This window comes from Cricetulus griseus, chromosome 6 (assembly GCF_003668045.3).
Source record: "Cricetulus griseus strain 17A/GY chromosome 6, alternate assembly CriGri-PICRH-1.0, whole genome shotgun sequence".
Taxonomy (NCBI): Eukaryota; Metazoa; Chordata; class Mammalia; order Rodentia; family Cricetidae; genus Cricetulus; species Cricetulus griseus.
The window spans coordinates 153,070,089-153,084,193 of record NC_048599.1 but is presented as its reverse complement, the minus strand read 5'-3'; positions in this window follow the sequence as shown (position 1 = coordinate 153,084,193).

Sequence of the window (14,105 nt, the reverse complement as noted above, 5' to 3'; positions counted from 1 at the left end):
TTTCCCAAGCTCTTTCTCAAAGATCTCACCCCCTCCAGGTCCTCCAGTGCCATCCAGAGCAGCTGGGATGCCAGAAGAGGAGCGCAGACCTGAAAACCTGCATTTATAAGCTCCTGGCCCATCCTGGATCTGGAGGTGGGGTTGGGTAGAGCAGAGTGAGAGGCAGTGAAGGGTCAGGTTTACAGGCTGGACGCCCTGGCGGAAGGTGCGATGCCAGACTTGGTTGGTCTAATGAGCGTTTATTAGTCTGAGGCCATTGTCTGAGTCTCTAAGGAGGAATTCCACCCAGGGGCAGTTTCCTCAAGGGGAGGGGACAGGAGGACAAGTGCAGAAAACTGGAAGACAGTGAAATGCAGAACCTGGGATTCTGGTATAGGTGCAGGAGCTCAATTCTGAGGTCATGCTTCTTGGGCCTGGGAGAGTTTTCAGATTTGATTCTGTTTGGTTGTTTTGACACAAGGTCTTACCAGGTAGCTCAGGCTGATCTGAGTTTGGACTTGAAATCCATCTGCCTCAGCCTCCCAAAGGCTGGGAAGACAGTTGTGTGCCACCATGCCACTTTGGAACTTGGATCTGGATTTATGTTAGTTTATGGACTGGGGAGGTCTCATTGGTTGTCATGGTCTGAAGTACAGTGTGAAATTTAATTACTTTTATTTTTAGTCATCAAAATATATTAAATTTGCACATACACACATGCGTCGATTGTGGGTGTCTTCCTAATCCACTGTCCATCTTGTTTTTGTTTTTTATTATGTGTATGCTTATACATGCAGTGCCATGGAGACCAGAGGCCTGAGATTCCCAGGAACTAGAGTTCCAGGAGCCTGTGTTGGTTACCTGACCAAGCTACCTGACATGGGTACTGGGAACCAGGCTTAGGTTCTCTGGAAGAGCAGACTATGTTCTCAATTGCTGAGCTGTCTTTCCAGCCCCTCCACCTTGTTTTTTGAGCAGAGTCTCTCAGTTGGACTTGGAGCTCCCTTATAGACTTAGGCTGGCTGGGCGGCTGGCTCCAGAGACCCATCTCCACAGCACTAGATCACAAGCTCAGGCTGGATTTTTACATAGGTCCTGAGCATGACAAGAATTTGTCTACTGAGCCATGCCCCACTCTATAGAGTTTGGAAGTCTGAGGTACAGTACCTGGAGTCATTTGTGTCCTGGGATCAGAACCATGAACAACTTTTGAGGTCTCAGGCTTGTGTTCTGCACTGTTTCTGTCTCTGGTGTCATTTCTACCTCCTCCTCTTCTTCTTGCCATTGATCCCTCCCTGTACCACATAAACCAGATATGACAGTGCACACCTGCAAACCCAGCCCTTGGGGGCCTGAGGCAGGGGGATCAGGAGTTCAAGATATGCTTGTCTACACAATGATCTTGAGGCCAGCCTGGGATTCCCAAGACTTGCTTCAATCAACAACAGCAGCAAGAACAAAACAAAGAACAGAGCCTGCACTGAGCCAGGTCCAGTGTCACAAGTCTGTATGCTTACAATCCCAGCATTTAGGAAGTAGACACAGGAGGATGGACGTTTAAGGAGCCTGAGCTGTTGGCTTGAGGTAGGGTGAAATGCCATCTCAACAAACCCAACCTCTGACTCAAGACAGCCTGGCTTCTGGTTCTGGAATGCGAGTGTTGGCTGAGGAGCATGCTCTCAGCACCCAGCTAGGCCCTGTGTGTCGGTTCTGGATTCCCTGGGGTCAATCCTGGAGTTTGGAGCTTGGCCTCCAGACTCTGCATCTGTAGGCTAGCATCATCAGAGATGACCTAAGGCTTCTGGTATCTGTGGCTGGCTCCTAGTGTCTCAACCTCCAGAGGGCCTTGAGCAATTGCCTAGAGTCTCAATAATGAGAAGGTCTCTGAAACAGGAGGGACTGAGCTGAGGTCACACAGCCAAGCATGACATCGGTTACAGGTTCTGTCCCTCCCTAGATCTGGGAAGCTGTTGATTTTATGGGACAAACCTGCATGGCTGGCTCAGCCCGTCTGGAGGTACTGGACACTGATATCTCTAGAAATTGGCTTTCAGATTCTAGGACATTTTGTCTACCTACATTCTCAGAAACCCTGGAACCCAAGGTATTAGAATTGTCTGGAATCACAGGCCTCCAGGCACTCTGGAACCCTAGAACTTCAAATCCCCAAGAACCCCAAGTTTAAGTCTCCATCCTAGACCTGCAGATACCCTGGACCCCCATGGCTAAGCTGGTCTGGAAGTCTCCCCTATCCACTTGCTACGTTCACACTCAGTTTTATCTAGCCTCATGCTGCGATGAGTGTCAGTTGGGCATTTCTGTGGGACTCAGGCTGCCAACCAGGGCTGTCCTCAGATCATTGTGTCCTCCCTGTAGTCCTGAGCGATGGCTCCTGGGCTTCCCTCCTTAATAGAGAGATTGAAGATCAGATGAGGCAGAGGCTATGCAGAAGACCAAGGGGAAGGGAGTCTGGTTTTCCTATTCCTTGCCTCCAGCTACCTCCGTTCTTGGAGCACCTTCGTGGTGGGGTGTGAGGGTGTGGGGGTGGGAGTGGTTGAGGGGGCTCTCTGGGATTATAATGAGGGTTCCTGGTTGGGGGTGCCTTTCCCGAAGCTTTCCACTATGACACATGCTACTGTGAGCCTGCCAAGGCAGGTACTGACCTTGGCTCTAAGACACACAAAGGGACAACCTAGGTGCTCTCACACCCTGCCAAGTGAAGTCTGGGGTGTGGGCATTGGGAGTGTGTCTGCCCCGCCCCCTAGCGGTGACTTCATCTGCGTGTCCTGCCTGCCCCAGGCTGGTTGGGTATCTTGGCTGACCCAGAAGTCCTTGAGCCTCAGACTGGGTGTGTTCTTCATCCTCTCTGGCTCCCACTCTGCATGCTTCCTCTCCCTCCTCCCTTTCACCTCCTCCTTTCCAACCTCCCCCTTCTCACTCTTCCATTTATCCCCCTCTTTCCTCCTCCCTCTCCTGTCCTTTCCCTTTCATCGCTCGAGGACACCCAGGTCTTCCATCTAGCGTGACTTGCAGCCTCCTGTAGCCACCTGCTTCCCGGGATCCCCTTTCCAGTGTCTTCAGGCTCATCTTCTCTCCCCCCCCTGCAATCTTCTCTGCCACCCACCAACTTTCCTTACTGTTGGTCTCAAACCTGGGACACACGCTAAGTGAGTTGCCTAACACACCAAAGCTGATGCTGGCTGCCAGGCTCTCACAGCCTCTCTCAGTCCCTACGTAATACAGGATCCTCCTGGCTGGTATACTTGGTCCTACCCGAAACTTCTCCAGTCCTGGGACTGAGATGGGCTTTCCCTCCCCCAAACTTCTCTTCCTTTTATAACCTCAGCCATTTTGGCTACCAGCCCTTTTTGGCCCTCTTGGTCTCTTGGCCCCCTGCCTCTTTATTCCTGGCTCTCCCCTTTCCTCACATGACCAGCTTAGATCTTTAAGCTCTCCCTCGTATTTACAATCAACCTAGGAGCAGTCATATCCTCCTTTTACTTTTTTTTTCATTCACTCACAGCTTCCTTCTTGCAGTTACTCACTCCAGCCCTTTCCTGGTTGCCTCTCCCTCTGCCTAGTCCCCACATCTCTGTCTCCTCAGCCTGGCTTCAGCTCACATTCTAATCTTTTACTGGTCTGTCACCATGCCCCCTTCACTGTGGTCTTACTCTGCAGTCTGTCCACTCTGCCCATCACCAGTGGTCTCCACTCCCTCTGGGCCTCACCGCCCTCCTCTGATGTTTCCATCATTCCTGGATAAGGGATGTGCCTGGAAGTCTGGAGGTGCAGGTTTTTGAGGTGTCTTTGCTGGAGACAGTGCCTGTAAATCCTGGTGTCCAGGGAGAGCAGACATCTCAGTTGAGGGAACCTGACCTCCCAAGCCCCGTTCTTCACTGTCCAGTCGATGGTGAATTCAGAGACAAACTGGATTCACAAAGCCTGGCTAAGAACCCATTCCGTTTGCTATTTTCTAGTGTCAACAGTGTGTGTACACACGTGTGTGGGAATACACAGAGACTAGAGGTTGCCTTTATTCTTCTCCATCTTATTTTTTGAGACAGGGTGTCTCACCAAACTCAGAGTTTACCTGGCAATTTTGACTGGCCAGCCAGTGAGCCTCAGGGATCCTCCTGTTCAGGCTTCCTTAGTGGTTTGATTCCATGTGTTCCCCACTTTTTTGTGGGTTCTGGGGATGACATTCAGGGCCTCGTGTTGTTCACTGAGTACTTTATTAAGTCATCTCTCCGGTCCCCATTTAGTGGGAGAGTCTCATGTAGGCTAGGCTGAACTTGCTGCTTAGACAAAGAACTTCTTTCTCACTCCTCTTGCTCCAGCCTGCCAGGGCTGGGCTTACAGGTGTGTGTCACCAGGCCTGGTTTATGTCTAGCTGGGGATTGAATCTGGGCTTTGTGCATGCTCGGTGAGTACTCTACTGATTGAGCTGCATCCAGTACCTTTATTTATTAGCTGTTAATTTGGAGACTCTGGTCTCATCTTGCAAGATACACTAATCAGAACAGCGCTCCTGCTGCCTCCCATATAAAGTTTTTTTTTCCTCTGAAACGCCAAATTACTTTTTCAAGTTCTCATAATCGATGATGGTTAGATTCCTCACACACAAACAGGCTGTTCATGAGGAAGACTGCCCCAGTCTCCAAGACACAGATATTGGGGGGCTAAGATTCTGGTTCCAGGGATCCTGTTGCCCTGTGGATACGAAACAGGCCTGTGCTGTCTTAGGCTAGGGTGATCGGAAGGGAGAAGACCTCCCTGGGGTTGAGTCTGAGGTGATGCTTGTGGACCATGTGTGCCAATCTTAAAATCAGGCTAACTCTTAAAGACTAGTGAGCAAAACAAAACAAAACAAAACAAAACAAGACAACAAAAACCCCAAATGAAAAAACTAGTCAGCATGAGTGATTCAGGCATGGGCTCTGAAGCAAGGTGGACTGAGTTCAAAACCTGTCCTTGGGCACATCATTTAAGTCTTTCTGTGCCCTGCTTTCTTCATTTATGGGGCAGGGATTGTAAGTGCACCTCTCTATAACCGTGTTGGTGGCTGGAGTCCTGCTGAGTTACAGTCTCTGGGCACAAAGGTCAGGGGAGAAGACATTTTGTTTTTGTTTCCTTATTTCTTTTTGTGTTTATTTATTTATTTTCGAGACAGGGTTTCTCTGTGTAGCTTTGGAGCCCATCTTAGCACTTGCTCTGGAGACCCGGCTGGCCTCGAACTCACAGAGATCCGCCTGCCTCTGTCTCCTGAGTTCTGGGATTAAAGGCGTGTGCCACCATGCTGCTTTTAATCTCACAGGTGTGACTCTCTTTTCTGTATCCCTAAAATCCCTTGACCATGACCCTGCTTACAGTTGAGGGAACTGAGGCACAGAGAGAAGCTGTTTACAGTTGAGGGAAACTGAGGCACGTGAGTGTGGGAGGCAGCACCACAGAGCGAAGAACACAGTGAGAGTCCAGGTTTCCCAAGTCCTCCTGGCCCTGGCTGTGCTGTGGAAAGCGGGACTTGTACTTGGAGGGACTAGCCACTAGGTGACGCCAGAGTGAATCCACAGGGACTTTCCCCCCTCTTTCAGAGGGAGGAGGGAGCCACCGCCACCTTTGTGTCTGAAGGACCAGAAGTTGTTCTGGGCTTGGGTAGGAGGTTGAAGGCTGGACACATGGCTCTAGGAAGGAGACCTGGTCTGTGGGATGAGGCCTGGGGTGTAGACCTCTGAGATTGAGGGAGAGGACCCAGGCCTGGAGCTTTGGGTCTGAACTCCTGTGTGTAAAGGAGGATAGCTGGAGTCTACACTCCAGGGTTGCTGAAAGAGAGGTAATCTTGGGCAAAAAGATGAAGAGCATTTGAGGGTCTGGGCTTGGGTGCTAGCACCTGTCTCCTCCAGAATCCGGGAGTCCAGCCCTTGTTTCCCCCGGGATCGGGGAGTCAGGCCCTTGTCTTCTCCAGGGCTTCACCCGCAGCCAGGACCCGGCTCCCAGCTTGGTACCCAGGATGCTGATGCCTGCCTCTTTAGAGAGTTGAACAGCAGCACTCAGTGTGGGCAGGGGTTTGAGGAGCTCGAGTTAAAGTCGTCAAGGTCCACAGTGTCACTTTCCAGCCTGGATATGGGACACAGAGGCCACAATCCTCAGAACTGTTTTGCCACCCACGAGAACAGGGTCCTCTCATCCCTTCCCCTCACCATGGTCCGTTCTACAGGAACTTATGACTTCTGTCCTTCCTCTCTGTCCTGGTTGGTTTTATGTCAACTTGACACAAGCTGGAGTTATCTGAGAGGAGGGAATGCCAATTGAGAAAATGCCTCCATACGATCTGGCTATGTGTAAGCCTGTAGGGCATTTTCTTAATTAGTGATCTGGGGGGAGGTGGGCGGGGCCAACCCTGGGCTGGCGGTCCTGGCTTCTATAAGAAAGCAGGCTGAGAAAGCCAGGGGGAACAAGCCAGTAAGCAGCCCTCTCCATGGCCTCTGCATCAGTTTCTTTCTCTAGGTTGCTTGTTTGTTTGAGTTCCTGCCCTGACTTCCTTCGATGATGGGCTCCAATATGGAAGTGTAAGCCAAATAAATCCTTTCCTCCCCAACTTGCTTTTGGTCATGGAGTTTCATCACAGCAATAGTGACCCTAATAAAGACACCTTCAGTTATTTTTCTCACCTCACTCTTTTCTTTTTGACAGGGTCTCATGACTCAGGTTGACCTTGAACTCATGATATAGCCAAGGATAAATTTGAATTTCTGATCTACCTCTAGAGTGTTGGTACTAATGCCTAGTTTGTGAGGTGCAGTGGTTTGAACCCAGGCCTTCATGCATGCTAGGCAAGCACCTACCAACTGAGCCACATACCCAGTATTCTGTTTTTTTTCTGGAGCCTTGTGTCTATTTCTTGTTTTTGCCTTATTTTCTATAGACCACTAAAAGAGAAGTCACGACGGGGGGGTGGGGTGGTGGTGGCTCAGGGCTGAGGTTCTCTCTGGTTAGGGATGGAGATGAGGACTGTGGATATAGCACGTCCAGACAGGTGGTCGTAGGGAACCAGTCATGAAAACCATCCATGTGTCACAAATACTAAATGAAGGTTTGCTCCCAGAGTTTGTGTTTGGTTGGCATGAGAATGGCCTCCTTGAGCCCATACATTTTCATTCTTAGTCCTCTGTTGGTGAACTCTTTAGAAGATTAGGGGGTGTGGCCTTGTTGGGGTAGGAGTATTGCTGGGGGTGGGCTCTAAGGTTTCAAAAGCCCCCACCAGACTCAGTGTCCCCTCTTTCCCTGCTGATCAAGATGTAAACCACTGCCCCGGCATCTGCCTGCATGCCACCATGCTCCCCGACACAAAGATGATGGACTCACCCTCTGAAACTGTAAGCAAACCACAATTAAATGCTTTCTGTTGTAAGAGTTGCCTTGGTCATGGTGTCTCTTCACAGCAATAGAACAGTGACTATGACAGAAGCTGGTACCAGGGAGCAGGGTATTGCTGTGACACCCCTGACCATGCTGCACTTGTGGACTTTGGACTAGAAAAGCAGTTGAATGCTCTAAGTGGCCATCCTAGTAGGAACAAGCCAGTCAGAACCACCTCTCCACGGCCTCTGCATCAGCTCCTGCCTCTAGGTTCCTGCCCTATTAGCTCTGTCCTGACTTCCTCCAATGATGAGGAGTGCTGCAAAAGTGCAATCCAAATAAACTCCAAATTGTTTTCGGTCATGGTATTTCATCACAGCAATAGTCACGCTAACTAGAACATCATGGATGTGGCCATATTCAGCTGTGGCTCCATGTGCACAGCTAGAGTACCAATGTGGTGGATGACATTGTTAGGTGACCCTCACAGGTAGCTTCAATAACCACAACATTGGAGTTCATATGCATAAGTTAATATGCAAGGTTGAGACATGTCTGTGTTTACAGACATGCTTGGATGTAAAATCAGATCTAAATCAGTTCCCAGTATAAATTTGGATAGCTTAGGTCCCATATGCAAATATTTGCACAAGGGACAGGATTTGCAAGATGGGGTCTCAAAAAGTTTGCACAGGGGAGGACACTGACATGTACTGAGGTCCCAACATGTCTGGGAATTACTTGGAATCTGGTCTCATGTGTTCTTATGTGTTGGGTGTCTGTGGCTAGGTGTGCTATTCCAAATCTCCACTAAGGGGTTTTGTGGGTGAATGACAGAATTACTAATACTCAGGGGTCTGTGGTACATCGAGTATATGCTCAGTCTAAGCCATCGTCATTCAATGTACCAGCTGTTTCTTTGAAGGATTTATTTGGTCATACTGTTCTTTAATTTGTGAGATACCTGTTGTTTTAAGGGTACAGGGAAGTTCTTTGTTTGTGTGTGCATGATAGTGCCTGAAAGATAGGACTTCCTTAATAAACAGTGGTTATTTTCATCAGGAGTACATGATATATTTATAGCAGGTTCATAGGGTTAGTCAACTTGTGCAGCAGATAAATTATCTAAAGTCAGACATGTTCATAGAACAAAATGAGGATTGTCAAGGGTCACACCGTCATTCATCCAAAAGTCTATTAGTAGAGACTCAGAATTGCAGACCCAGGCACTAGAGACCCAGTGTCCACATATCAACCTACTAGATCAGCATCCAGGCAACTCTCAGACTTGGAGATGGAAGGTGAAAGTTGCTCAACATGCAGGGAGAATAAGGCAAGAGTCAGGTGGAGGTTGAGACTCGCAGAACTGAATCTTGGAGACTGGCAGAGGGGAAGCCTTGGGGGTGGACACTGATGGAGACAAGGGGCCAGGCACAAAGGACCAGAGAGAAGGTGAATCTGTGTTCAGTGGGATCCTGGAAGGGCCAGCACAGAGCCCCATCCCAGATGCCATGATGCCCACCCTCAGTGGAGACTGTCTTCCGGTCTCCCTATGTCTCTGGACACTCTCTATGGCCTCTCTGCTTCTCTTATCCCTCTTCCCCTGTCTCTGTCTCTATGTCTCTGCTGCTCTGTCTTGGATGGCTCATAATCCTGGTTTCCCTCACCCTGTCCTCATTTGTATGAAGACCCCACCCCTGACTGAGCCGTTCTCCTGTGATAAACACTCTGGAAGATTCCAGTTTGCTGCAGGTGCTGGGATCCAACTTAGGTCCTCACACTTGTAAGTGCTTTAGTGACCGAGTCATCTGCCCAGCCCAGATACTCACAATTTGAAAGTTTTCTTTTTCAGCTGTTCATTTTTTCCTGCCAAGTATTTTTCTGGCCTTGCTTTATGTTTAATTGTTACTATCCTGTCCTAGATCCTTCAGTATGCTGAAGGATCTAACGTTTCTAACTCAACTTGGAATCCGACTTAAATGTTTTGGTCATCACATGCCCCTTCACACTTCCAAGGTCCAGTCACCAGGACTTCATGCTGGATTCCTCCTGGCTCTCCAGGCCCTGGGTTATCCATCAAAAAGAATTCATCTGAGATGCACAAAGCTTTGTGTAGAAGATGGGAGAGTTTATTGCAGAGAGAGAGAGACAGGTGTGAGCACAGACAATGTCATAGTCTACAGTTTAGGCAGGCTTCACTCCATTCCTAAAGCCTCTAGAAGAGGCAGCTTTTCCTGGGGTACTTTGTCTTGTCCATATGACTGACAGGCCCAGTTGGAGGAGGTATCAGAGCATCTGTGTTCTTCCTCAGCCTCCTGTTAGGGTGTAATGTCACAGGCTTTCAGCTCCTGGGGTAACTCAGGACATCATGTTCTATCCCGGAGCCACAGCGGTGACTCAGACCCTGTTCTACTGACCAGTAATTAAAGCCCTGCGGCCCATGCACCTGGGTTTCATAGGCGACTGTGAGGGAGGGGTCTAGCCCCACCCAGTGTCCTTCAAACCTGCTCATATCCAAGTGGCCTCCAAATAGTGTGGTCTGAGCTGGGACTTGACAACAGCTCGTGCCTCAGAGTCTGTCAGGGCCACAGGGTCCCAGCCAATGGACCACAGGGTCCCATCAGTGGGACCACCAGCAGTGCCTCACAAGGTTTTTCTATCCCGCCAGCCTTCAGGATGTTGATACCACAATTCCACTCTCCCCAGGACAACCAGAGTTCACTAACCCCAGCTTGGCTCTCGGAGTGCCTCTTGTCATCCGATCCCAAATACAGTCTTGTGAGGTCCCGTATGCCCAGCCACGCCCTACTTCCCCAGCTGTGACACACACCCTGTGGTTCCTGTGTCCAGCATGGAGTGTTGGGTATCCCTCCACCCCGTGGACTTAGGATGGGATTCCTTCATGCACAAGGGTATGAAGAAAAGGCAATGGAGTCACCACCCTGTCCCCAGTAAGTGCAGGGTCTGTCCCCACACCTGCACTTTCTTCTGCATGCCTCTCCAAGGCCCACCCATCACAGGGTGCACTCTTCTTCCTTACCCTCCCCTTCTCTTTCTTCCTCTCTCCTCCATTTCCCTCTTCTTCCTCACCTTGTCTTTCTGCTCTTTTTTCCTTCTCTTCCTCACTCTCTCTTCCTTCATTCCCTAAACAGTAGATTTCCCAGGAGCCCAAGGAACTTGAGAGAACCCTCACTTGATTCCTTCCTGGAGACAATGTTGAATGCCTCAGACTTCCCAGCCTGAGAGGTCTCAGTACACTAGACACTAGAGACTTGGACATTAGCAGCAGTTTGTGCTGACAGTGTGACTGCAGGTGTGAACCTGGATTTGGGGGTCTGGGGTCCTGGGCCGTGCCCTGGCGACACTGGAGATGGACAGCATGCCAGTCACGTGACCCCTCTGAGTACAGAGGCTAGTGAGCACCGCACACACCAGGCTTCGCCAGCTGCTGTGGATAGGAGCCCTCTGGACATTTCTGGGCCACACTGGACAGGCCTTTGATTACCACTGTCCACAGGAGCCACTAGACAGGTGGCTCCACTGACCACCCGGGAGCTTCTCTCAGGATCTCTATCTGCTCACTGTCGTGGTCTTTGCCGTGACTCACCTCAGCACCACATCTTCAGTGTTTGTGAGTCCTACTGTTAGTTGTGGTTTGTGGTCACTGACACCCACAGATGAATAAGCTTCCTCACTCTGTGGTCCTCCTCCCTTGCCCCAGTCTGTAACATGGAGTCACCGCCTTCCTCTGCTTAGAAGGGCCTTAGATATCCTGGTGCTTCCAGACGAATGAAGGTGATATTTTAGCACCACCCCACTCTGTGCCCAGTTGTGTGGGCTTTGGATCTTGCTCAGGGCTTCGTGGATTTGTCACCACGGGCCTCTGTCCTGTCTCCCAGGTGACCCCTTTATCCATCTCTGAAACACACACATGTCAGAGTCACCACCACCTCCTTCTGCTTGAGCAGTTTCTAGACCCATTATGCTCTGGAGACGGGAGAAGCACATGGAACCCCTCTGGGACCTGCTGCCTCCCACATGTCTCAGCTTTTCCTGCTAAGTCATGAATCCATACCCAGCACCTGAGTTGGGAGGCTCAGGAGGGTTTGGGTTCTGACAGCTGAGTCCTGGGCCCCCAGGTGCCTAGAGGCCAGTGCAGAACATAAAATGATAGATATCAGTTTACTAAGGAAGACATGGGGGGCCTCATGGGTTGTTCTTCACGGTGACCACGATCCTCTTCTTGTATAGCTTCAGCGTGGTGAACATGCTAGGCTGTCTAGGCCTAGCATGTTCCCTGAGTCACCCTAAGGGAAGAAGGCACAGAGGTAGAGTAGGAGAAGGCCCCCTACTTTCTGTCTGGGGTGCCCCATCTCTCACACATGACCACCAACAGGTTATTGACTGCAACCTCCTAGCTTTGCCTTCCGGAAGATTGTAGAAGATAGCATTTCAAAAGGGAGGTAGCCCAGAGCCCTGGGAAACAGGGAAGGGAAATGTGTGCAGCTCTGTACTGAGGGCAGAGTCCCCATGTCAGTAGGGGGATCAGAAGGCAGGGGTCCAGACAGAGGCAACACTTCCACCCGGGGGATCACCCCATGGCCTCCTTCCTGTGAACTTTTCCTAGAATAGACACCCCACTAGAATAGACACCTCACTGCCAAGGCATTGGGGGAGACATGGAGAGCTGTAAGCAGGGACAGGGAAAGCTGCCTATGACATTAGAAGGGCTGCTTGGAGGCAGTGCAGTAAGAGTCTGAGGCAAAGGCCCGAGAGGAAGGTGGTGGGGTAAGACTCCACCCAGCTCAGCGCTGAGATAGTTCTGCCTTCCTGCAGCCTGCTCTCATGGACACCAGAGGGCGCTTGTGAACAGAGTCAGTTTTTCCTGGGCTCTGCTCTGCACTACAGAGGGTAAAAGCATCCCATGTGGCTCAGCTGAGACCCTGCAGAGAGCGACCTGACCCCGGTTCACACTGTCTGCTGACACTTACCTAGTCACAAGCACCTTGGCTGTCCCTGAAACTCTCCAGCGCATCTCCCCTGGGGACCTGGCACTTGCTTTCCCTTCTGCTCCTCCCCTGATACCATAGGGCAACCCCCCAACAGACGTTGCCTCATCTCACCTTGCACACAGCACCCCCTCCTTCCACAGGTGCTCCTCCTGCCCTCCCAGGCCGCTTGCCTGCCCCGTGGCTCCACTTCCTTATGGCATCCCACCCCATCATGTCTGAGTTGGGCTTCATGTTTGTGGAGCTGTGTTCTCCACATCTAAACCTCCTCCCTGGAGTGAGCATGGGGATTCAGGGGGCTGACGCGCTTCAGTGGAGCTGCTTGAAATTCTGCAGGGGACTCCAGAGGTGCAACTTTACTGAGCCATCACCTGTGCTGGGGCAAGCTTTTGGGTGATACAGTTGCCTTTGAGCCACCCATGCTCCTGAGGCTAACCCCAGTAACTCATGAACTCACCAAGATGGATGAAGTAGTATGCTGCCTTCTCTGTCTGCGATGAGCAGGAATAGTTGCCCCAGGAAGAGCAACGCAACATCCCACCCCTATAATGGTGCCCTGTGAGGGAGGGGCTGCTCTCTGCTCACTGTTGGCTGCCCAAGGTCTAGGGTGGTCTTGGGCACCTGTGAGATGCCTAAGAAAAGGTGTTCATAGGCTGAGACCCCTGGATGTGGGAGAGTGAGAGACATAGCGTGCCTTGGGGAGGAAGGGGCAGGACTGGAGCCCGGGAGGCTTCTGACACTCAGTTTCTAAGCAGCTGAGAAGATGCCGACTGGGCCTCGGCCCAGAATTGGGTCCCTTTACTCTTGTCCTCTCAGAGTCCTAGGGATGGGACTACTCACCATGAAGGTATTTTTGCCTCCTCTCCTCTGCAAATAAGCTGTCTCACAGTCATCGTTGGACAGGAGATAGAGGTCCACACTGCAGCATCCTTGCACTTAGAGCTGCAGGCCTAGAGAACACAGTCTTGGTAGGTCCAGAGCAGCCCAGCAGCCCAGCTTCTTCCAGAACTGTGCTTCCTGCTCCAGGCCTGATGCTGCCTCAGCCAGATGCCAGGCAGAGGCTTCCCAGCTCAGGCTCCTCAGTGGGCAGGCTCAGTACCCTCACAGCCTCTGTGGTGTTGACTGGCTCACTCAGTCACAGCAGCATCAGGTCATGGCTGTTGTCAGTGCCGGAACTGATAAATCTGGGTGTTGGGAGGCTCATGTTGTAGAGTGGGTGTGGGAGGCAGGCTGTGTTGATCCAGCCCCACCATGCTGCTGCTAGGGAGGAATCAGGAGTGAGGAAGAAGGAGAGGGCCAGGGAGTCTGCACAAAGGGGGATGAGAGGGGAAAGGGATGGGGAAGAGAGCGAGGAAAGCAGAGACGGCAAGGAAATGCTGAAAGGGGGGAGCCAAAGATGGATACAGAAAGAGGGAAAGACAGAGCCTCTGGCTGTGTGGAGGACTCAGTGGGTAAAGTGCTCGCTGCACTGGTGGGAGGACCTGACTTTGGACCTTTAGAACGTACGAGAAAATCAGGCTGAGTGGCACACGTCTGCAATCCCTGTGCTGAGGACATGGCCAGCTATGCTGAATATTTAAGCTCCTATTGAAAAAAATAGGGAGGGAGGAGGGCTGGAGAGATGATGGCTCAGCAGTTAAGGGCACTGGCTGCTCTTCCAGAGGACCTGGGTTTGACTCCCAGCACAAACATGGTGGCTCACAACTGTCTGTGACTCCAGCTCCAGGCTATTTTCAGGTCTCCAGGCACTAGGTATATGCA